We start from the raw sequence: 26,830 nt of genomic DNA, 5'->3' as shown, positions 1-26,830 counted from the left end.
CACCAATAGTCTGTCAGAACGCCACCTGCACTCTGAGTTCCCCGGAGCACACTAGCCCCAGGAGCACACCGGCTCCTCCAATCACCAGAGACACACCGGTCTCAGAGACACACCGGTCTCATGGAGCATCCCAGCTCCCTCAATTAACAGTCGGACCACTCACCTTCTGCTCGCAGAACCGACATCCACCGTTCTCCACCGCCCACTGCTGGGACCAACACGGTCAGCTCCAAAGTTCCGCCTTCTGGACTCCTGTGCAGGATCATGAACCGGGACCTCTCCCGATCAGCAGGGTGGGGCAGCGCTGCGAGAACCAAGCTCGGCATCAAAGTGGGTACCCAGACCCACCGTGCCGACCAGAGGGTCCCCGCCCTTCTGCTACCCACTTACGGGTGAGAAAGATCCTTATCACGGAGTCCCTGTTCGGGCGCCATCTGATAAGCATGGCTCAAATCCACCTGAGCGACTTACCTCACTCATCTATCATTCCCATATAATAAGCCAGCCAGGCAGTGGAGAAGAATTAGAAATATATTTATTAGGACATAATATTCATCTGCAGATGGGCCCTGTCAGGTCTACACCCAAAGGAGTGCATCGAGAGGACTGACTCATCCTATCATGATAATACATTATAACATAACATGGCAGGGTAAAGACACGCCCAGCCTGGAAAATTACAGAACTAGCGAAATGGTGAACAATGAACTCATACATGAGGCATCTGAACCTGCGAAGGCAACATCGTTATCTACCCTCAAGGTCACAGAGCCGAAGCTCTGCTTAACATTTCTGCAAAACTAACTCAAGGCAAGGAATGCTGAAACAGGGATTTTCTGCTCATAAGGGAGGGGAAACTGTACCATGAGACATTGGAACTGCAGAGCAAATGTCAGCATCAGAAGTCTGCCTGCCATAGACAAGCTTCTCTCTCTTATAGGAAAGTATACAGAAATATCAATAATGGGAACCTAACCAAGGGAAAAGTAATGTACCACATCAGGTTTTCTAACTTAGAAGGCAATAATAAGACAAAAGCTTACACATTACAGAAACAATTCTATCCAACTGAAGCTTGCACATTACAAAAATAGCTCAGTGGGTTGCGGCACAGGAATAATAGGCTGTAATTGCATGTTGGTTAGACACATCATGCTAACTCATAAGCGTAATGTATACAGTGGGCGGGGCATCGAAAACTGAAACCTATCAGACCAAATACAGAGTTAGGATCAAGACCGGAGATGCAAGACTGGAGCGCTCGTCGTAACGTCAGCAAGAGACGAAGCGATGACACGTTAGCGAGTATTCATTAAATAGGCTCCCATCATGGCAGTTTGCCCATTTGCATATTCTGCACGTGGAAATCTCTCATTATGCCTACGCGTGTTGAATTTAGAACGTGGTTACAAAAGAATGCTTCATGGCAGCAAACAAACAAGCATTTGTTAAGGCAACAAAATAACACTAAAGACAGAAGTTGCCTTTTAACATGAATCTTTTACCTTTAAATGTCAAAATATTGCAACTTACAATTCACTGGCCATAATGGAGAACAGGAACATTAAACAGGACCATTGTAACACAGGATTACGTTGGAAGACCAGTTGCGGTGTATGCACCCTTAACAGTTCTCCCCCCAAAGGTCACCTCACAGGTCTGGGCTTGTCTGGATGTAAGGCATGGAAAGACCTAATGAGTCTGGGAGCGTGCACATTCTTTTCAGGTTCCCAAGATCGCTCAGAAGGATCATATCCTTTCCAGTCAATAAGATAGAACAGACGACCCATACCCTTTTAGCATCTAAGATAGTCTTAACTTCATACTCAAGATGATCACCAATTACCACCGGAGGTGGTGGATTGTCTGGTCGAGTCGTATGATTGTAAGGTTTCAATAGAGACACATGGAACATGGGATGAATGGCATATTCATCAGGTAGGATCAATTTAGTTGACACAGGGTTCAGAATGTTCTCAATTTGGAAAGGCCCTATGTATCTCGGTTTTAGCTTTCTGGGACCTTCTAACTGAATATTCCTTGTGGATAACCAAACCAGCTGTCCCTCCTTGTATAATGGTGAGGGTATTCTATAAGTATCTGCTGATTTCTTCATTGTTACTTTGCTTTTGATCCGCTTTTTTTTTAGCCTTTTCTTGGATGTCTAATAATGTAGTTAACCTATCTGTCACAGCTGGCATGGTCTGTTGTTTTTCTGGTAAAAGAATGGGAAGAGATCGAGGGTGTTGCCCAGTTAAAAAATAAAAGGAAGAGCAACCCACGGCTGAATGTGAGGTATTATTGTATGAAAATTCTGATCAAGGTAATGCTTCATCCCAATGCGTAGATGAGGTAGGTGACAAACAACGTAAACCCTGTTCTACATGCTGATTTACTTTTTCTGTTTGTCCATCTGTCTGCGGATGGAAGGAGGAAGACAGAGCCAGTTCTATTCCTAGTTGTTTACTGAGCTGTGACCAAAATTTTGATACAAATTGAGGACCTCTGTCAGAAATAATCTTGGTTGGAAGGCCATGAAGTTTTACAATAGTGGATAAGAATATAGTACTGAATTCAGCTGCTGTTGGTATTTTCTGCAAAGGAATGAAATGTCCCATTTTTGATAACAAATCTACCACTACCAGGATAGTTGTAAACCCATTGGATTTAGGAAGATCAGTTATAAAGTCTAAACTAATAGTATGCCATGACTGTGAAGGAATATTCATAAAGATGAAGCAGCCCCATTGGAGCAGTATGTAAGGCCTTCTGCTGTGTACAAACGGGACAGGCTTTGATGTATTGTTGGATGACAGGGATCATTTTATCCCACCAAAAATAGCGCTGACACAATTCCAGAGTTTTACTAACTCCTGGATGTGCTGCAATCGCCAGATCATGATTCCATTGCATTACTTTATTTTGTAAGTCTCTAGTAGGGATGAACAATTTATTGTTATGGAAGAAAAAACCCTCACTGATTGTATTGTTTTTCTTAGATAACCACTCTTGTATATTTCGAGTCTTTAATTCTTCCTTGATTGAATCAAGAAAGCTTTCTGAATGGATTTCAGCCGCAATTCTTTCTTTAGGAAGAATACTTGGTGGTTCTCTAACCTGATTAAAATTCCTTTCGCAAACTTATCATGCGAGGGTGTCAGACAGTCACTGTTTGTTCCCTGGGCGGTATGTGATTAAGAAATTGAATTCACTAAAAAATTGCAACCACCTCATTTGTCTGGGAGTGAAAGCTTTTACAGTGGAGTAAAATTGCAGAATAAACAGTGATGGTATGTTTAGCCCCCAAGAGATGATGTCTCCATTCTTGGAACACATCTTTTATAGCCAAAAGTTCACGTTCGGCGATGGTGTAATTCTGTTCAGCTAACATTAATTTTCTAGAATTAAATGCTATCGGGTGTAAATGGCCGGTATCAGGATCTTTTTGAAGTAACACCCCTCCAATCGCTGTTTGCGAAGCATCTGCTTCTACAAAAAATGGTCTGTCAGGATCTGGATGAACCAAAATCGGAGCTGAGGTAAATGCCTTTTTTAACAAAGAAAAGGCTTTGTCTGCTTCTTCAGTCCAAGAAAAGGTTCTTCCTTTCTTTAACAACTGAGTGATTGGTGTTACGATTTCAGAAAATCTTGAAATGAAACGTCTATAGAAATTTGCGAACCCAAGAATCCTTTGTGTGTCTTTTATTGAGGTTGGAGTTGGCCAGGTTAAAATTCCATCTACTTTCTTAGGATCCATATGGATTCCCTCTGGTGATAAGCAATAACCCAAGAACTCCACCTTAGTTGCGTTAAACATACATTTTTCTAGTTTTACAAATAAGGAGTGATCTCTTAATCTCTGTAAAACTGATTGAACATGTTGTACATGATCTTCAGTGTTCTTTGAATAAATCAAAATGTCGTCTATATATACTATGCAACAGACATCCAGCAGATCGTGTAATACCTCGTTTATGAAATATTCAAATGCTGCTGGAGCGTTGCAAAGGCCAAACGGCATAACAGTATACTCAAAGAGGCCGAACTTCATGCAGAAGGCGGTCTTCCGCTCGTAGCCTTCCTTTACACGAATCAGGTGGTATGCGCCTCTGAGGTCCAACTTAGTGTATATACTGGAGCCTTTAACCTGATTGAGTAACACTGGAATTAAAGGCAGTGGGTATCTGTTTTTGATGGTTGCTTTGTTGACCGCGCGAAAATCGATGCACGCTCTTAAATCTCCCATCTTCTTCGCAACTAAGTGCGGTGACGAGACTGGAGATGTAGAGTGGCAAATGAACCCTAGGTCTAAAAGATCATCCAAGTACTTTCTCAAATATTCATTCTCAGGTTCTGTCAGAGCATAAAATCTACTCCATGGTAGAACAGCTCCAGGAATTAAGTCTATCCGACAATCATAGACCCTGTGAGGTGGGAGTTTAGTAGCCTCAACAGGATCAAAGACATCAGAGAAATTCTGATACTCAATGGGAAGACTACTGATTTCGGAATTCAATGTGGCACAAAAAAGGGGCATTACAGGATCTTTGGTTTCTTGATAGCAATGTAATTTACAATAAGAGGATTATAAAGTAACTGTTCTTTTAATCCAATTTATTTTCGGATTATGTAATTCCAGCCAAGGAATTCCTAGAATGACTCCAAAGGTAGGTGTGTCAATACGATCAAAAACCGTGTTCTCAGTATGACCGTTGTCAGTTACTATGGTTTATGGTTCAGTATTAAATCGTATAAGACTTGAAGATAATGCTGACCCATCGACAGCTCTTACTGGTTCTGGTTCCTTCTTAGGAACAAGTACCAAGTGTAACTTACGGGCTAGTTCTAAGTCGAAAAAGTTCCCGGTGGCTCCAGAATCTAAAAGCACTGGAATACTGTGTCTTTGTTGAAGATAAAATAAAAACCATTCGTATAGTAAAGTGTTTAGGAATGTGAGTTGTTACATTAGTGGCATACTGAGAGATCTTTGAGATAGTGTCACTCGAAGAAACGATCTCAACTTTCTTCGAGGATCCTAGTTTTCCGACTGTGATTGAGGAACTGTTTCTATCACTAAGGCCTTTTTCTTGACTGGTTTAATTGAACAGCCCTTAGCGAAGTGCCCATGTTTTCCACAATACAAGCACAAGTTACCTTTACGCCTTCGTTCTTTTTCTTCAGGAGTTAAGGGTCCTTTTATTGCTCCAATTTGCATTGGTTCTACTGAAGAATTTTTATCTTCAGTCTCATTCTTCTCTATTCGAAAATGTAGGTTTCTAAAGACACCCTTCGGCTTCTCACTTCTACGTTCCCCTAGTCTATGATCTAACTTAACCACAAGGTCCTGAAATTCACCAAAGCCATCTGGTAAATTAACAATGTGTGCTAGAGAATCTTTCAAATCATCTTTAAGACCTCTATAAAACAAAGATATTATTTTCTCCTCAGGCCAGTGTGCCTCGGCTAGAAGTCTATTAAAGGTTGTAATGTAAGAAATGAGATCCTTAGAACCTTGACGGAGACCCAGAAGCTCATTATCAGATGCCTGAATAAACACGTGTTTAGCAAATAAATTGGACATGGCAATTTTGAAATTCTGCAAATTATGAAGCAGAGGGTCGTTGTTGTCTACCAATGGCATGGCCCAGTTTGCAACCCCCCCTAAGTATGAAATTATGAAAGCAACTTTAGCCGTATCTGTGGTAAAGATTTGAGGTTTGCACATAAAGTGCAATTGGCATTGGCTTATTAAAGTAGCGTATCTACTACTATCTCCAGAAAATCTTTCAGGATTGGCTAACTGGACAGGAGTAGGAGTATCTACAGTGACCTGTACAGGTTGACTACTTGACTGATTCTCAAGGGAGCGTGACTGATAAGTATTGCTACCAAACTTAGTAGTGGAGTAGTGTGGCTCACTGGTGTGGAGTAGTGTGGCTCACTGGTTAGAGGCGGCAGGCCTGAGAGCAGGGTCGTGGACCTTGGTCAGCGGACTCGATAATTCTCGCTTCGGTGCCTACACTAACCAGGGGTTCCACTCGGCAACTCTGGGCATTAGCTTGCCTAATCTCCACAACGGCCCCACCAATTCCGGGGATGCCTGGCTCCACCTTGGGGACTCCCAGCAAGGGACCATCCCACAGGGAAAGCCAGGACGGGTTCCCCAGAGTTATACAGCGCCGGGACGCCCCGTTGCTGGGGCAGCTGTACGCTTTACAAGTATACTACATTTACATTTACATTTTAACTTAGATGGAGTTAAAATGGGTTTTCTTTCTTCTGATGTGTCTCTCCAAGCAGAAAACACTGCCCTTGTTTTATCTAATTCCTGTCGGAGCGATTGATTTTCCAATCGTAATCCCTCCATCTCATCATTCAGTTTTTGCACTAACTGAGTTAGCTGAGGGATATCCATGAGAGCGAATTTACGGACTCAAGAGGAAACGATTTGGTTTAGGCTTCGTCTTCTGTTGCATATTACGTGAGTCACTCCAGTTGCTTCCTCTTGACGAAGTAAATTCCAAACTCCCTCAAGGATCAGCTAATGCAGTCAGGATGGGAACTCTGACTATGTCAACTTCTCCACAAGGGAAAGGGGAAGTGGAGAGAGAAACAAACAAACAACAACAAACACTGGTTCCAGCTGTTGTTTCTCTTGAAAGTGTTCCAGGCCGATGTTTGGTATCACGTAATCCTGGCCTCACGTAATCCTGTATTACAGTACACTTGGTTAACAACACTCCTTGTATACCAACATAATCTGTTTTAAAATGTTAACATCACTCCTAAATACTGACCGTTTGAAATATCGGCCCTTGTTCACATTTTACTGAGTCAAGAATCATGCGCAGCCAATAAGCTTTAGACTGCCTCCTTTAAATAAAGATGAGAATATTCAATACTGTTCTTTCCATTTTGGGTATTAGTGTGTTAATTGTTAAACAAAAGTTTTCACTCGAAAACTCATGCACATACCTGAATATCTCAGTTTGATATCTGTTCAAGGGGATTCTGTAACTAAAGAAAGAAAGAAGAACAATGCCAGCAACCTACACTACCGGTAACTTGCTAAATGTACACATAAACAATATCATACCCACAAAATATGATTTATCCAGTAGCAGTAGTTGAGTGTCTAATTAAACTATTTCAGTTGTACTCATATCACAATGGAATTCAAAGAGAAACTAGATTGCTTTTGCCAAGACTTGTTTAGACAATTGGAATTCTAATGAGAACAAGATTGTTTTTACCAAGGCTTGTTTAGCTTCACAAGCCCTCTCAACACGATCAAGAAATTGTCAATGAGAACAGGATTGTTTTTACCAAGGCTTGTTTAGCTTCAGCGCGGTCAAGAAACAATGTAAATTTTTTGTCTTTTTAAAATAAGTCTTACTGTCCTTTTTCACTTTTACAGCAATGTTCGAGGTTCCTGTCGAAGAAGGCGTGTCACAGGCTCGAGCTTCCTGTCGGAGAAGGCATGTCACCAGCTTTCGTTGCTCACCAGGAAATCCTCGAAGGTTTCTAATCTGCTGGCTGGAATCAGGTAAGTGAAACAAGAGCGGGAGCTTGAAGACGGGTAGCGGGAACGGGGACTTGAAGGCGGTGGCGGTTGGGAATCAGGAGGTGAGAGAGAGGGACCAAATACGGAGTCAGGATCAAGACCGGAGATGCAGGACTGGAGCGCTCGTCGTAACGTCAGCAAGAGACGAAGCGCTGACACGTTAGCGAGTGTTCATTAAATAGGCTCCCATCACGGCAGTTTGACCATTTGCATATTCTGCACGTGGAAACCTCTCATTATGCCTACGCGTGTTGAATTTAGAACGTGGTTACAAAAGAATGCTTCATGGCAGAAAACAAACAAGCATTTGTTGAGGCAACACAATAACACTAAAGACAGAAGTTGCCTATTAACATGAATCTTTTACCTTTAAATGTCAAAATATTGCAACTTACAATTTACTGGCCATAATGGAGAACAGGAAAATTAAACAGGACCAATGTATCACAGGATTACGTGGGAAGACCAGTTGCAGTGTATGCACCCTTAACACTACCACAACTAGTTTTTCAAACGCATTGTACAAAAAAATGCGTCACAAAATAGGTTACATACATGGTGACTCTATAACGTCACATATCAAAAAAGAAGGCCACTCTTATGCTACCAGGATAACGCAACAAAAGTACAAGGCCCAAACTTCCATTGTAGTGATTTCGTAGTTGCAGGTCTAGTTGTCAGATCCACGCACACACTCCCTCATGGCTGGTATACACCCACACCTCACCCATTTAGCGCATCCGTCACTGCACACGTGACCCTATCTATAAAAAAGACGGAACGCACGTGTTGTACGCCATTTTAGAGTTGTTCCCAAAACACCGATCAAAGAGCCCACTACCACATGAGTGGCTTCTTTGGTCACTGAGTTAGTGGTGCCCAAAGCACTGAGCGGGTGAAGAACTTGCAATGATGATGATGGGAGCAAGAGTATGTCGTGAGCCATAGAGGAATCAAGACTCGGCAACACGTATGAGACTTCTTTGTTGAAGATCGTGACTACATCATGAAGAAACTCGTTTCCACAAAAGGTGAGCAGTGACACTTGAGTACGCATCAGAAGGAGTCAAAGGGTTGTAGCTCACTGCATACAAAAATGCGACTTAACATTTTAGACAAACACACTCCTATATAATGTATTAATGTACATATTTAATTTTTTTTCCCAGTAGCAGTAATGTTTTTATAATCGCTGAAATGTCCTGAATATATTCACAATACAAACAGACATATTATCAAGCACCGGTGTTCAAATGATCGCTCTTTTATCGGCAGGAAACTGCCGATAAAGCGACGATAATGGGCTTGATAATATGCCCTTGTGAGTTCCCATAGCACCCCAGATTCTTGTGTAAACCTGGGCTGCTATAGGAATTTCACAAGGGCATAATACCAAGCCCATTATCGCCACTTTATCGGCAGTTTCCTGCTGATAAAAGTGGCGATAACAGCCGCGGCCAGTAGTGGGAGTACCGGCCGGGCGGTGTCGTGGGGAGGGGCAGGGACAGGGTGGGGGGTAGTAATATATGAAATACGGACTTTAAGAGGTAAGTAAACATAAAAATAAATAAAACAAACAAATTTTGTTGCTTGCACTGCATCGCATTTGGTTATGCAGTGCGCGCAACAAAATTTGTTTTATTTATTATTATCCTTACTTACCTGTTAAAGTCCTTATTCCATACATTACTACCCCCCACCCTGCCCCTCCCCCTCCCCACGTCACCGCCCGGCCGGTACTCCGACTACGGTCCGCGGCTGGAGCTGCAACAGTCTAACTACGGAATATTAAGAACCCACATTAAAATTCACTTTTGACAGTAGTTACGCAACTCAGTTTACGATGACTAATCAAAATGTCCTTTTATTTCCTTCACCAAACATCCTTCAGAAGCAACCACGACCTATAGAGCAACAGCAATGGAATTGTCTGCAACGTATTGAATATACTTTGACGTATAGAAGCAGAGTTCAAGTCGAGTGGTGAACTCCGGTGGCCGCACTGTTTATACAAGGTAAGCACAGCAGCCTACATATACAATGCCTTCATAGCAATGCATTAGAAATAAATCGGCATATTTACAATGCCGTTATGCCACTTTTGTGTCAGTAACGCAGTAGGCACTTCCATATAGACACCACTTGAACGGGCACTATAACAAGTGAAATGTTACAGGTACACTGCACTCGTAAAACTATAGTGTTACCTTTCTTTGTGAAAGGAGAGAGGGCCATATTATCAAGCCTTGGCGACAAAATTATTGCCACTTTATCGGCAGGAAAGTGCCGCTAAAGTGGCATAATGGGTTTGATAATATGCTCTATGGAATTCCAATCGAAGCTCATGTTAGATGTAAAGGACATCTAACATGAGCTTTGATTGGAATTCCATAGAGCATATTATCAAACCCATTATCGCCACTTTAGCGGCACTTTCCTGCCGATAAAGTGGCGATAATTTTGTCGCCCAGGCTTGATATTATGGCCCAAACTGAGTAGTGTACAGCAGCTTCTCTGCAAAATCTATAATTACCTCCAAGCAGTGACAACAGATAGGTTACAACAGTCTGACAAACAGATCCACAACCTTATTACGCCACTTTTGAGTCACTTTTAACATGGGTAAAGTGATGCAAGGAGCTAGTAAATCTACGTCTGACTTTTCAAGAAAAAATCTCAACTCCAGACTCTGTGACACAGTTTTAATGTTGTTTTCTCTCTCTTTCTCTCTCTCACTCTCTGTGACATCATTTCTCTTTCTCTCTTAAACTCATAGACACTGCTGTCTGCTTGGCCGTGTAGAAGAATTGTTCAAAATAAGTTGTGAATTCAACTGCCTGAAGTGTTTGGCCGCAAGGTTTATACAACGCTAAGCACAGAGGCCTAGATCTACAAATCCTTCATAGCAATGCATTAGAAATAAGTCGGCATAACGGGCGTCAGATATGCAGTGGGCACTTCCATATAGACACCACTTGAACGCGGCACTATAACAGAACTGAAATGTACGAGGCACACTGCACACGTGAAACCGTAGAGTTACCAAAACTTTTAATGCTTCAGCTCATTTACTCACATCTACATAATTCTAAACTCTAATTTTCTTTTTTGTTTTGCAGATTACCAATCGGACATCTTTTGGAGTTTATTTAACAATTTGTTTATAATATTGTTTGTTCTTGAAGTTATTTTTCTAGTTGCTTCTAATATAGTTATAATTGAGTTTTGTTTACATTTATTGATTTAATAAAAGTTAATAAAAAAAAACAAACTAAATACTTCTTTTATTTTGTGGGGGAGGGGTATGACGGTCCACAATAAAAATAATGTTGAAATACTATAGTAAGCTATTCAAGACTAGGATTGAAAACTACTGAGTTCTAACTAACAGATATAATAAAAATAACGGTGAAAAACTACTAAAATGGCGGTGGATGGAGTACGTAATCAACGTTTAGCGCCTCAGCACTACCTTTCAAATAAATATAGAAAAAATATGATTATTAATATATTAGAAAAGTACAGCAGCGTATGACACACACGGCCGGGGAAAAGAAAGCAACAAATTTACTACCTGAAATAAAGAAAGGTTTGCATGTTGAACTTGAAGAAAAAGAAAAAAACTTGGGCTTCGAAACGAGGCTGCGCATGTGTAGAGAGTACAACTGCTACACAAAAAAAGGAAAGTTTTACATACTATCATAGAAATAGGGGGGCATATTATCAACAAAAGGCAATACATTATCGCCGCTTTTATCGGCAGGAAACTGCCGATAAAGCGGCGATAATGGGCTTGATAATAGGCCCTTGTAAATTCCCATAGCAGCCTAGGTTCTGATGTTAACCTGGGCTGCTGTGGTTATTCACAAGGGCATATTATCAAGCCCATAATCGCCACTTTATCAGCAGTTTCCTGCCGATAAAAGCGACGATAATGTATCGCCTTTTGTTGATAATATAGCCCATTGCTCTTTTTTTTGACCAGTAAACTTAGGTGCATATTATCAAGGACCGGTGTTAAAATTATCGCCGTTTTATTAGCAGGAAACTGCCGATAAAACGGCGATAATGAGCTTGATAATACGGCCTTGTTATTTCCCATAGAAGCCCATGTTACCACCAGAACATAGGCTTCTATGGGAATTAACAAGGACGTATTATCAAGCCCACCCTCCCAACATTAATAGAAAACCCAGACAATGCAGGTACCCAGGGCTGGAAGGTCATTTTACATATTACTGCCCCAGAAAGGTGGCGTTCCCCGCAACGTGTACGGGGAGAGAGAGAGAGAGAGCTCAAAACATATATTTTTTTTAAAAAGACCCGAGGGGTGCCGCTCACCGAGACTGCGGGGAGTAGGAAAGTAACCCTCCCGCATACTACAAAATAAATCCTGAGGAGTGCCGTTCCCCAGTGCTCGTGATACCTTACAAGCCCCCATTATGCAAAAAAATAGCCCCCATAATTTTCCCCCCCGGGACCTAATGAATAGAACTGACTTCTAGTTTTTTTTCACCTTTTCCACTGCGTACAAGTACTGCACGAGTACCCCGCCATTTTTTATTTAAAAAAATTAAAATTGAGCCTAAAGATCCATGTACCACCCCCTGACCAAGACTAAAGGGTCAGAATGTTTCTACCCTGCCCCCTTTCCTTATTTCTCAACTTTGTTTTACTGTTTTCTCGTGACTCTGCTCTCCCGACAAACAAGATGGCTGCCAACACTTCCTGGTTTGGAGTATTGACAGCCAATCAGCATGCTTCTCCTGCTTTTAATTGTACGTATTTCCGTTTGCGTACGCCGCAATTCTTCTTTCTAAAAAATAAAAATAAAAAATAGAGCCTAAACATCCATTTACGACCCCCTGAGCAATCCTAAAGGGTCAGAATGTTTCTAGCCTGCCCCCTTCCCTTATTTCTCAACTTTGTTTTACTGTTTTCTTGTGACTCGGTTCTAGCGACGAACAAGATGGCTGCCAACACTTCCTGGTTTCTAGTGTTCACAGCCAATCAGCATGCAGCTCGCGCTAGTAATTGAACGGATCTCCGTCCGCGTGTAGAACTCTGTCTCTGGATATCGCTATGATTTTACTTTTAATTTTCTCAGAAACTACTGAACGGAATCACACCATTTAACAAAAAGCACAATCTGCGAACCAAACTCAACCTCTCTGCCAAATTTGGTGTAATTCCTTTTGCGCTGTAGTCCTGGCTAAAGGTCCCTATAGAAAATTGCATAGGGAAAACACGTTTTGGGACCCTCCTTTTTTCTCAGCCCCCACTTGACAAATCACCCCCAAACTTTCAGGGAAGGAGCGGAACTGAGCAGGCCATTTTCTTGGAGAAATTCACGAGGATTCGTCCACCGGCGGCAAAGTTATTCCAAATAGAATGTTGTGGATTTCCTATGGAAACTAGGTCCTAACTGAAACTACCTACTCGCGACCGCTAGTAGGTAATATATATACATACCAGAATAAACATGTATTATCATTTTTACTTTTTATATATTTTCCCACTCAATCACATGAAATTAACTCTTTGTTACAGTAAACTCTATAAAAGTTTCAAAATGCATTGATGCACATTGTAAAAATATTGATGTGTGGTAATAATAACCACATTGTTATTGATTTCAATTATTGTTGTGCACTGTAGATGTTATTAGTTTTTAGGTGGTTTTAGTTTGTATGAGTTTTAGAGCACGAAATGCACATTAAAAAAGTCAATGGGATACACGTATTTCTTCAATGTGTATGCAGCTATGCATGTAACACGGCGCAGTATGTAAATAGAATTGAAAATAGCATCTAGGTTTTGTGAACAAGGCAGTTGCATCTGCCAAAATGTGACAAAGTCTGCTGAAATGAAGATAAATTCTATCGATTTCAGCCATGTTAGTACCTGTGTGTATTGGAAGAAGCAGGAGTGGGAGAGAACTTGTGTCCATGTCTGCTGGCACCATAGACCTAACATGCTCCGCAGTCAGGAGCACGGTGGCTCCCAGCAGCAAGAGTGTTTGTACTGTGCACATACCACAGAGCCTCCCAAATCTGACGTTTTTGAGGGCCTGCATGGTGGAGCAAACAGCAACCAGAGGGTGCCTGGGACTGCAGGTAAGCGGCCACCGGCATCTGTGCTCGTATCAGACAAGGCTATCGGGAGTAGGAGCAGCTGATATACACAGCTGGGCTGGAAATAAGCATGGCTCATGTATGGCTAAGAGAATGAAAGGAAGCCACAGACAGGATGTTTAATGGGAATGCAATATTAAAATTGAATGCGAGTTGCGGAGGCTGAGTCTCCAATCCCCAAGAGAGGGACATACTCACTAAGTTATGCAGAGTAGAAAAGTTACCCAAGAGTGAAGGTGCATTCCTAGAGGCCTACGGATACTAATTGCCCCGACATATGAGAAATCTAACCCTGACATGCTTTGTGAATGGACCGAAAATAGTTATCTAGAAGGATGAGGACAATCTTGACAAAGTATGCCAACACAGATCATGAGAAGATCTTAGAATAAATTCAGACACTACAGCAGGAGTTGAGCCAACACTCTTATGAAGCAGATGTGCAAAAACACAATGAAGAACACAATGAAGAAATAAAAGGCCATGAAGAAATATGAGTAGGTGATAAAGGAACATAAAACCACTAAGATCCTCAGAGACAAATTAGATACCCAGAGGGGGCAACTTTGCATGTTTTCTTGAAGATTTCACAACTTACGTAGGCAGAAGATTTCGGAAAATGTGCTTAATATTGCACCACAACAAACCACTGGGACCAGTTCTGAGTTTAGCTCAGAGGTGGAAATGAATCCTGAGGAGGGTATTTCATGTGGAACAGGATCTGTCAGAGACATTCCCACAGTCATGGAATTTGAAGTCATGTGCGCAAACAAAAGAGTAAAATCCAAAGGGTGGATACAGGGAAGGAAACGACCGAGTGGGAATACAATCGGGTCCAAAACCAAGACAAACCCACCAAACCAAATTATGGCTGCTGCTAGTACTCAGATTGTAGTCAATTTAACAGACATTCAAATAACCTGGGAGAAGGAACACAATGGGGTCGATTCCGATTCGGAAAAAAAACGTCCGTACGATTTGTATCCGGAGCCCTCTCCGTACGAATCGTACCCGTCCGTCCGAGTCGCGAAGTACGATCCGTATTCCGTGAATCCATATGAATCGTCGCGATCCGTATGTATTGCAAGGCTGAATCCGTGAACCGTACGACTCGTACACATACCGTACGACTCGTACACATGCCGTATGACCTGTCGAGTACGATCCGGACCGGGGTATGAGGACGTGATTCGTACAGTCCACGTCAGGTAAGGCCGAGTCGTACGGAAAAGCCCACAAACACATACACACCGTGCGGTACATATACCCCATAATCGCAGGGGTACGCACCGTACCCCTGCGATCATGGGGTGTACGAGCCATACCCCCATTGTACGATCGGTGTACGAGCCGTACCCCCATCGTGCATGGGGTACGGCTCATATACCGGTCGTACAATGGGGGTGCGGCTCGTTCACCCCATGATCGCAGGGGTACGGTGTGTACCCCTGCGACCATGGGCACTACGCACCGTACCCGGGGGGCCGTTCCGTACCTGTTTCGGTGCAAACTCTGCTTTTACGGCTGTTTTCAGCTCCCGTAGAAAAAGGGTTGTACGGTGCGTACTCGACACGTATCGTACTTGCTGGGTCGTAAAAACCAGCTGCGAACCGTACAGATGTCGCGTACAGCGGGTTCCGAGGGAGAATCGTACGGAGATTAGAGTCGTACGGTGTCTTGTACGACTCGTACGGAGTACGGCTCCTGGTACGAATCGTACTTCGCCTTACGTACGGGGGACGTTGCAGGGTATGATTCTTATGGGAAAAACACTCCAAACGGCTATTCAGAGCGATTTTTCCTGATTCGGAATCGACCCCAATGTACCCTGGGCCTGACATACTGTGCCCCAATTTCCTTTTACTACGTACAGACCTGGATAGAATTAATCAAATTTATGAGACAGCTGAAGCTCAGAAAATATTTTGCTACCAAAGATGAAATTAGGTAACCTGCCAATGACAAGACTCAGCCAGCTTTTGCCAGCACAGGGGTGACATCCAGAAGAGGACCACAACCCCCAACAACCCCCACAGAGGTCCACGCCCCCTTCACGATCTTAAGCTGGGCGTGGTCTTGTGGTCATTGTAAACCACCAACGACAGGTCTCTTCCAGATTTTGCCAGCACGGGGATGACGTCTTGGAGAGAACTACAACACCCAGCAGCCCCCATTGCAGGCCACGCCCCTTCATGCTTTTTTTTTAGTTTAAATAGAAGTTTATTTGATATAAACATAAGATGAAATACTGTAATCAAAAAATTACATATATGTATAATTCATCATTATAAAAACCGGGAAGGAAAGAGAGAGAGGAATGAGAGAGAAAAAATAGAGGGAAAAAAAGAAAGAAAAAAGAAAAGGGGGAGGGGGAACATCCATTTTATGCGTAATACGAGAAAAAAGTGACACTTATGCATTAACAATTCCTACAAACAATGAAACAATGTAAAACCATAAGATAGTTTGTGGGTAAAACAACAATATGTATATACTCAAGGGGATTTGGGAACCTCTTTAGTGCGAGGATTAGATACAGGCACTTTTTTAGCAGACTAAATTAAGAATTCATTAACAGGCATCCAAAAAGTTTCTCTTTTAATAGCAAGCGAGACTGGATGAACATACGCTCTGTCAAGTCTATGATTATACAAACACCATAAAACCATGCTTGAAAAGATACTGTTGAGGTGTATTTCCATGATCTAGTGATTTGCTGAAATGCGACCGCTATAAGGAGATCGATGATGTGAAAAGACATAGAATAGACACTACCTAGAAAAATTTGTGAAAACGAAAAAGGGATTTGAAAATGACAGATAATGTTAATCTGACGCCATACTTGAGCCCAAAAACGATTAATTTTTGGACAATCAAAAATCATATGTTTAAGATCTGCTGATACAGCAGAACTTGACCAACAAGAAGAAGGTATGGTAGGATCAATCTTATGTAATTTAGCTGGGGGTATTGTAAATAAAAATAAAGTTTGAGTAGTATTAGCTGCTCTAGAAAACCTCCTCATCTTAGTCCAGATGTTGTTCCACAGTGGGATAGGGAAAGATATACCCAAATCAGATTCCCAGCCACATTTAACCTCACATTTATTACGAGAAATTGGGATATCCATTAATTTGTTATATATTTGGGAAGCCGAAGGGGAACTGCTTAGAAATTATGTAGTAATAGGAGATAAAGGAGCAAAAGTGGAAGAAGTGGAGAGAGAATTATAAGAGGATTGACCAGCTGCTGTTAAAGATGAATATCTTGAATGAAATGAGGAGGGAAGAGAAAAGTGAGATTGCAATACCGAAAAAGGTACCCAAACGCCATCTTGAAAAAGTTGATAAGTCCATTCGAAACCACATGATATCCAGTCTTTCCAAAAAATAGATTTATTATTGAGTTTAATATGTTTATTGTACCAGATGGAGGAGCTCAGAAATTGTGCATGTTCGTGTAAAGTAGATGAAAAAAGTGGATGGAACAGTTTCTGAGCGTTTTTAAGAATGGGTAAAGAAAATGACAAAGGTTCATGAGAAAGTGAAATGACTTCTTCGAAAGGGAAAAGGAGGAAAAAAAGCTCTTTCAATGTCTACCCATAATGGAAAAAGATGAGAATCTGTTTCGCACTCAAACAATAAGAAAGAGGAATTTCTAAGAAAAAATGTGGAGTGATAAGAGTAAAAATCCAGAAAATTAACCCCATCCATGTGTTTAGGCTTCTTAAGTGTATTAAGAGATTTTCTAGGAGGTTTATTATGCCATAGAAATTTTGAAAGGATGCTATATATAGTTTTGTAAAAAAAGATTTAGGAATACTAATGGGTATATTTGATAGGTAGAACAATATTACTGGAACAAGCATAATTTTTATAGAATCTAGTCTACCCCACCAGAATAAAAATAAGGGGTGCCAGCGAGAAGTAGAAGAATGTAAACTGGTCTGTAATTCTTTCAGGTTTATAGCAACAGTATCTTTAACAGTGGGGGTAAACCAACATTTTATTTTCACTGGATTCCAATGAAAAGAAGAAGATAAAAAATCAATGTGAAAACATAGTTTATTCAAAGGGAGGATCTCACATAGTCAGCATTGAGTCTGTAGCCTGAAACCCGGGCAAAATCAATAACCTCTGATAAGAAAGCTGGTAAAGAGGATTGCGGGTTTGATATGAATAAGATATGCACGGATTTTTAACTGATTGGCTCCATATGAAAAACCAGTAATGTTTACCATCGGTCAAATTTTTGTTAAAAAAGGTTCTAGGGATAGAACAAATAATAGTGGAGATAAAGGGCAACCTTGTCGAACTCTTTAAAGGAGGGGGAAACAAAGGGAAACAATGCCATTAACTTGAATAAAGGACCTGGGGGAGGAAGAAAGTAGAGACATAATTAATTAATTTAGGGCCAACACCAAGCCAAGAAAGCGTAGCAAAAATCAATGAGCAACTAACCCTACTAAAAGCTTTTTGAGCATCTAATGAGATTGCTGCTAATGATAGTTTATCCTCCCAATATTAAGTAATCATCAGGACATAACATCAATTTGGATAAAATGAAAGGCTAGAAGAGTTTATCTGGGGTGGTGGCTGCATACATATTAAAAATAGTTAGAGGAATTTTATGAACAAGTAACTAAACTGAAAACGATCTGCCTCCTGAATCAGCATCTTAATGCAAAAGTTGAGTATCTAAATGTTTTTGACAAAGGATAGCTACACCATTCCGTTTGCCTGAACCTGGGAAAGCATAAGCATGACCTACCCACTGATGTTGAAGTGTGGAAATTTCTTTGTCTGTTACAATAATTTCTTAAAGTAAAAAGATATCACCTTTTAAACCAGTAATGTGTGATACAATTTGTTAACATTTGATGGGGGAACCCAAACCATTAACATTCCAAGATACAACTTTTAACGACATTTACACAAGCAAAAATCTTAAATAAAACCTAATAAGAAGTGCACTAATAAAATGACATAGTACATCATAAATACATGTCCAATAAAAAGAGATCAAGAAGAAAAGTATTATGCAGAGGAGAGATACAAAGTAGGAATACAATATCATAATGAAACAAGAGATGAGCACAGATGAGAAGAGAATTAAAAGACCAGCAAATAAATGATGAGAGAGAAATGGATGAAAGGGAGAATGTAGTAACTGAGAAAAAAAGGCTGAAAACAGAAAATAGGAAATTAAGGAGAAAGAAAGAACATGGTAGTCGGAAAAAGAACCAGGAGACAAATATATAGTAAGAAAGAAAAACCAAGAGAGGATAAGAAGAAGGAAGAATAAAATAAAAGGACATACCATGAACATACAATGAGAAATTGGTGGTGTTGGAGCCACATAAGGAACACGGCACAGCCACTCGAAAAACTCAAGGATGAGGATGGGGAAAGGAGGTGATAACTAGACTGAAGAACGGTCACAAATTCAGGGGACCATGGGGAACATACCTGGTGAATAGGAAAGAGAAAGAGTACATTAGAATAAGCATATAATCCGAAACATAAACAACTAGAAGGAAACGAATCTCAACAGGTTAAAACAGAACAATCAGATCCAAGGAAAAAGAACTCCTAAAACAGCTGAATAACATCATCTACAAATAAGTAGACCAACAAGATTTAAAAATTAGGAGCGAGAACAGAAAACAATGATATGAACGCAAACAACGTTAAAGGCAATGAAGAGCGAGGAATGTCCATGTCCTCTGCAGGTATCCAAAAAGTGTTGTAGTAGAGCAGGATCCTCATAGTTGGTAGTTTTGTTTTTATAAGTCACCTTAAATAGGGAACAATTAAACAAACCATATTTGGCATTCAAATTACGCAGGTCTCATGTCCAGAAACTGCTTCCGACGATCTGCTGTCGCTTTTGCATATTCTTGAGCAAAAAATAGATTAGACCCTTGCCAAGAAACTTTCCCTTTAAGTTTGGCTGACTGTAAAACTTTAAGTAAGTCAGTATATTCCAAAAGTACAAAATAACGCCTCTTCGTTTAGATTATGAGTAAGAATTTTGTGGGACACGACCCAAACGATGCGCTCTTTAGATGTTCAAAGGTGGAGAATCTGAGATATTTAGATGTTTTAGGAGAAAAGATCGGAAGAAAACAAGAGGATCAGTGCCTTCAATACCTTCCACAAGTCCATAAATGCGTGAGTTATTACGTCTGTTCCTATTTTATAAGATTGCCCCACTTTTTGTTTTAGATGTGAGATTTCCTGCTGCATGTAAGGTACTTGGTTGACAATCATTTGAACCAAGTCAACTCTATTTTCCAAGTGAATAACTTTTTGATTGGTATGGGACCAATTGTCTTCGAGACTCTGGAGACGAGCATTTGTTTCCATCATATACAGCTTGAGAGCATGGATTTCATCCAAAAGAAGTTCCATGGATATGGATGTTGGAGAGCTGGAAGGAGAGGGGGGTCTTTCTTGACCCATTTCCCTGTTGCTGTTGCTGAAGCAGATGGTAACTTGAAGACTGGTTTAGGTATAACTTGTGTAGTAACAGGAGTAGATCCATTAATGGCTGAGGAAATTGAGGTGGAATCAGATTCTTCCACGTTGTCCTGCAAAATATTGAAAGGATTGTAGTCCACTAAAGTAGAAGGATCGAGGGATGAGGATGCACCATGTGTGACTCGTGCCTTCACCATAAAAATTGTACTCCAAAAATATTCCCACCTCATAAGAAAACGTTGATATATAATGTTGAGTTGTTTGAAAAAGAATTAGTTGATGCCTCAAAGGGAGAATTCACTTTTGGTTAAAGTTAAACAGAACATACAAAAGAACCAAGACATCAAAATATACGGACTACTTTCATACAGCGCACTCGTGTTGAGCATAGAAACAGCATGCATAGAAAAAGGCTCAATTAAATTGATGAAGCAAGTTCTTAGCTGTTCACAGTGTAACATCCCAATTCGCCATATGCAAGTCATACTAGGATGAAGATAGACAGGCATACTTTCTCAAGGAAAAATATCAAAAAGATCAATATTGCCAGTAGTACATATCACCTTTATGAGAAATATATGAAGGTATATACTGAGGCACACATAATATGTCCAGTACTCCAAAAGCATAGTTTATGCCGCCAAATGCCAGAAATATCCAAAAAAGGAGGAAAAAAGAAGGAAAAATGCCAAGGAGGAGAAATGGTCAGCCATTAGATGAGGGGAGCGCACATTCTTTAAAATTTGCCGAACCGCCAGGCTCGGAAAGCAAAATACGAGCTCAAACTACAAACACAAAATGGTGGCCGTATACTCAGCTGACTGGAACAGAGTCAGCTCAAAAAGAAAGGAAATTGCCCACCCACTGTGTTTTTGAGCATCGTAATGTGAGGAGGACAGCTTCATATCAACTCGCTGTCATTATGGCAGCAACCCAGCAAGTGCCGACGATGAAAAATTGCCTCCGTTCTCCGTGTCATCGCGGAGCTTCAGGGTGCAGCGGCCATATTCTCCGGCACCGCAGCCACGCCAATTATCTTGCTCTTAAGCAAAGAGCAGGCCGGTGTACACCCGTCAGAGCCTAGAAGAGGGTGGGTTGCGCTACCCCTAATGACGAGGTTCTGGGACTTATGAACATACCACTATGGGAAAAAGAAAGACCAAACAAGTGGAATCAGGAGGAGAAAGTATTTCAACACTTGAATCCTTTCTTGTTAAGAGTCACCAATGTACTATTTAAAGAGATTGAACTGACAGAACTGTTCCTTGAAGAACTTAATAATAGGGTCATTATTAATGACTGTCCCCTGAGCAATCTCACCACTGACCCTCTGGGACATATTTTGCCAGATCCTACTCCAATTATTCAGGGGGGTTTCAATGATAGTGCTGTCTAACCAGAGGAATGCCAGTCAAAAGGACGAGCGGAGGGACTAGACAACAGCACTCCCTAAAACTGAGAAATTTGAAAGCAGCTTCTAATGTAACTGACCAGGTTCGCACTCAGGGCCCCTCAAATGAAAATGTGCAGGAAGTACACAAAAAGTTAGAACAGATTATATTAAATGTGATCGAGCCTCTAATAATTCATCTGAAAGTCTTAGAGCAGCCATTAGTGACTTTAATCTAGAAGGGAGATTCATTGCAAAAGTCTGGGCCCCCGATACTTGCACTAAGGCACTAACTTCCTATGGGCGGTGGCTAGGCGTAGACGCTTGTCCTTGCAGATGCTTTTATGGACATTAATGAGTTGGTAATTAGGAAACTGAATTTATGAAATAACTTTTTATATGAGATAAGGATTTAGGTGTTTTTATTGGATACAACTTATTTTAACCTGTATTTGTACTGTTTATGCATTGAAATAATGTGGAATAAAGTAGATTATTGAGTGATTGAAATTAAGTCATGCACAGTGAGTGGCAGTACCAACAACCTTGTGGTTTCAGATCTAGAACTCATGCAAGAACCATCAGCTGCTGGAGAAAGAGAACTTAGGGTATAGTCCAGTTACTTCTACCCCAGAAGCGGCTGATATACTTGGCCTGAATAGTTATGGAAGTGTCCCACTCCTTTCAAACCTAAATCAGTATTTCTTGCAATGCGACTTGCTACTTGAGACTACTGTTTACTTTCCCTCTACGCTAATCAATTTACTTTACTTTTGGCTGACACTATTTTAAAACTTGTAAATATTTGAATTGGTGTAATTTTAATCCCCTGGCGACACGACCCTTGTCGACCTTGCAGGTGAGACTTAAATCGCCTCCAGGGTCTCCTTCACTCCATTGCCTACCGGCGCAGCCGAATTGAGGTGTTGACGACGGCACGCAGAAAATTGCCACCGCCATATTAGGGGAAGGCAGGGTAGCGGTCCAGCTCTTGGACGACTCCCGCCCTCCCGCGTTACTTAAGGGATCTGCTCTGGTCTGCTCGCAGACTACTGTTTACTTTCCCCTGAGGCGGAAGCTGGGGGCGCTCTTCACTTTCCCTCTACGCTAATCAATTTACTTTACTTTTGGCTGACACTATTTTAAAACTTGTAAATATTTGAATTGGTGCAATTTTAATCCCCTGGCGACACGACCCTTGTCGACCTTGCAGGTGAGACTTACATCGCCTCCAGGGTCTCCTTCACTCCATTGCCTACCGGCGCAGCCGAATTGAGGTGTTGACGCCGGCACGCAGAAAATTGCCGCCGCCATATTAGGGGAAGGCAGGGTAGCGGTCCAGCTCTTGGACGACTCCCGCCCTCCCGCGTTACTTAAGGGATCTGCTCTGGTCTGCTCGCAGACTACTGTTTACTTTCCCCTGAGGCGGAAGCCGGGGGCGCTCTTCACTTTCCCTCTACGCTAAACAATTTACTTTACTTTTGGCTGACACTATTTTAAAACTTGTAAATATTTGAATTGGTGTAATTTTAATCCCCTGGTGACACAACCCTTGTCGACCTTGCAGGTGAGACTTACATCGCCTCCAGGGTCTCCTTCACTCCATTGCCTACCGGCGCAGCCGAATTGAGGTGTTGACGCCGGCACGCAGAAAATTGCCGCCACCATATTAGGGGAAGGCAGGGTAGCGGTCCAGCTCTTGGACGACTCCCGACCGCCCGCGTTACTTAAGGGATCTGCTCTGGTCTGCTCGCAGACTACTGTTTACTTTCCCCTGAGGCAGAAGCCGGGGGCGCTCTTCACTTTCCCTCTATGCTAATCAATTTACTTTACTTTTGGCTGACACTATTTTAAAACTTGTAAATATTTGAATTGGTGCAATTTTAATCCCCTGGCGACACGACCCTTGTCGACCTTGCAGGTGAGACTTACATCGCCTCCAGGGTCTCCTTCACTCCATTGCCTACCGGCGCAGCCGAATTGAGGTGTTGACGCCGGCACGCAGAAAATTGCCGCCGCCATATTAGGGGAAGGCAGGGTAGCGGTCCAGCTCTTGGACGACTCCCACCCTCCTCGCCATGTATAAAAGTCGACTGAGTTCCCGTCCGCGCAGCGGGCAGGTGCAGCGGGCGCGCCTAAGGCAAGCCCGTCTGGGCCCGTCCGCGCCTGGCCCGGGCCTAGGGCCAGTCCCCCTGCCCATTTTACTAATGTTAGCCCTATTAGCTGGACTAGAGAGCAGTTGTTACAAATTCGGACAGGCGTCTGTACGCCGATCTCTTGCTGCCCTCCGGGCAAGCTGGATGGTCATCCTTTTAAATGCCCATGCTGTGATTTGATTCTTCCTCCTTGGGTTGAACACGTTCCTTCACTTACCATCTTAGCCAAACGTACAAGTCTCCCATTGACGCTGAGGGCTGGATTGGTCAACTGTCGCTCTCTTCCCCGTCATGCAAGCGAGATCTGGTCAGCACTTGTCTCACATGGCTGGGATATCTTGTTCCTTACGGAAACTTGGATAAAGGATACTTCCAAACCGGATATCCATTTAGCCTCCCCCCCCGGCTATTTTCTGTAGGGTATTAACCGAGAGGGAAAAACGGGGGGTGGCCTTGCTATCATTCTGAAATCTCACCTGTGCCTGACTATCAAGAAACTTACGAATATAGGGCTAATTGAAGCTATGTATTTCACCTTTTCGGACTCGGCTGCTGTTATCTTGGCCTGTATTCTTGTGTATAAGCCCCCCAGTGCCTGAGCCCCTTCATTAATGCTACTAGTACACCTTATAGCGGACCATTCCCTTAAACATCCGCACGTTATAGTGCTTGGTGATTTCAATCTTCATGCTGAAGACCCTTCCTGTTCTCAGGCTACTCAATTACTAGACACCTTGCAGGGTCTGAGCTTGTCCCAATTGATCCAGGGCCCGACGCATACAGCAGGCCATACTCTTGATTTAATTTTTTCAAATCTCCCTGGTATCACAGTTCATCCCTCCCTTCCCCTCACCTGGTCCGACCATTTCCTTCTCCCGTTCGAGATTTTGCTCCCTTCTGCTCCTAGCCTGGTGGCACTTGGCAGGGACTACGGGAGAAAATGGCATAAAGCCACCTGCTCTGCCTTAGAACCCGTTTTCTCGTACCCAGCTGATCCATTAACCTATGATATTGATGCAAGCGTGGCCAAATTCAACTCAGCCCTACTGCTTGCCATTGAGGCCACCGCCCCCCTTCTGCCTGTCGCTTCTGCAAGATCCCGCTCCTCTGCCCCGTGGTTCTCTCCAACCATGCTTGCGGAGAAAAGCCACTGTAAAAAATTAGAACGCAGATGGCGACACACTTATGATCCAGAGGCTAAAAGCATCTACAAATCTGCTTTGAAAAATGTTATCACATTAAAAAAGTCCACTATGAGAGACTTCTTCGCCTTACAAATTAAAAACGCTGAGAACTCTTCTAAAACACTTTTTAATATCGTAAAATACTTTGTTAAGCTTCCCGCTATGATACCCCAGAACTTCTCTAGCCAGGCCTTATGTAACGGTTTGTCTGAGTATTTTCAAGATAAAATTGAGAAAATTACGTCCACCGTTCTGCCGGCTCTGGCTCCTGTTCTAATCCCTTCCATTGCCAAGAACTTGGATCATACAACATCCTCTTTGGTGGCTTTTAAAGATCTTACCACTAAGTCTGCTTTTAAGTTATTCACTCAGTGCAAATCTGGTTCCCCGTTAGACCCGGTCCCTCCCAAGGTTATGAGTAACCTTGCTCCCCTTCTGATCGAACCACTCATTTCTATCTGGAACTCCTCCCTGCATTTGGGCCAATTTCCAACGGCTTGGAAAGAGGCTATGCTAGTCCCCATCCTGAAGAAGGTTGATGCAGATCCAGCGCAATTCTGTAATTACCGCCCCATCTCCCTTCTCCCTAAACCAGCGAAGGTCTTGGAAAAGGCCGTGCAGTTACAACTTGCGGACTATCTGGAAACCAATTCTCTGCTACACGATTCCCAGTCGGGTTTCAGAACTGGGTTCAGTACTGAGACGGCGCTCCTGGAGGTCTCTGAGACTATTCGTGAGTGTGTGGATAGGGGCGAGGAGGCCATGTTGGTCCTCCTCGACCTATCCGCTGCTTTTGATACGGTGTCCCATGTGATTTTATTGGATCGCCTAAAGCAGATTGGACTGGGTGGTTCAGCTTTGTCTTTGATCAGTTCCTTCCTTAGTGGATGAACCCAGAGGGTCCTCCTCAAACCATTTGAATCTGAGAGTAAACCCCTTGTCTGTGGCGTGCCTCAGGGCTCAGTGTTGAGCCCACTGTTTTTCAATGTGTATCTTGCCCCATTGGCGAGGGTGGTGGAGTCCTGGGGGATCAGAGTGATCTCTTACGCTGATGACACACAGCTAGTGTTTTCTTTTAGAGATCACTCTGACTCCAGTTTCTCCTGTTTCTGCCATTGTCTTGATGACATTTGCTCCTGGATGACCTCTAACCATCTTAGGCTCAACACCGATAAGACGGAGGTCTTATTTTTCAATCAAAAAACCACCATACCCTCCATTCGGTGATGGCCGACCGTACTTAATCCTCCTCCCATCCCTGTCCAAACAGTGCGCTCTTTGGGCTTCCAATTTGATGACGCCCTCTCTTGTAAAGCCCAAATAAACAAGGTTACGGCTGCCTGTTTTGGGAAATTGCGCGTGATGAGAAAGATCTTCCCGTACCATCCTGCGGATGCCCGTAGAACGGTCACCCACGCCCTAATAACATCACACTTGGATTATGCCAACAGTCTCTATGCCGGGGCCCCTCTGTATCAAATTGAACGTCTACAGATCGTTCAGAACGCGGCGGCGAGGCTGATTGGCAATATCCCATACCGTCAGTCGGTTGCATTCTATCGTAAAAAATTGCACTGGCTCCCTATCTCCAGGCGCATCCAGTTTAAGATGCTGACTCTTGCTTTTCGGGCCCTTAATGGGTCAGGCCCGGGATAGTTGTGAAAGAGACTGGTACTCTCCCAATCGGTCAGATCTCTGCGGTCTAATAATCTACGTCTTCTCACAGTCCCTCGGTTCCGCCGCTCCAGAATGGGCGGTAGAGCTTTCTCTGTCATGACGGCCAAACTATGGAACAACCTTCCTCTAGATCTTAGGTTCATTCCCTCTGAATCCCTTTTTCGTAGCCATTTGAAGACCTGGTTATTCTCTACCTTATAATCGCCCATTTCCATTTTCAATCGATAGTCTACAGCGCCGGGA

This window comes from Lissotriton helveticus, chromosome 4_1 (genome assembly GCF_964261635.1).
Source record: "Lissotriton helveticus chromosome 4_1, aLisHel1.1, whole genome shotgun sequence".
In the NCBI taxonomy this organism is placed as follows: Eukaryota; Metazoa; Chordata; class Amphibia; order Caudata; family Salamandridae; genus Lissotriton; species Lissotriton helveticus.
Note: the sequence above shows the minus strand (reverse complement) of the source record.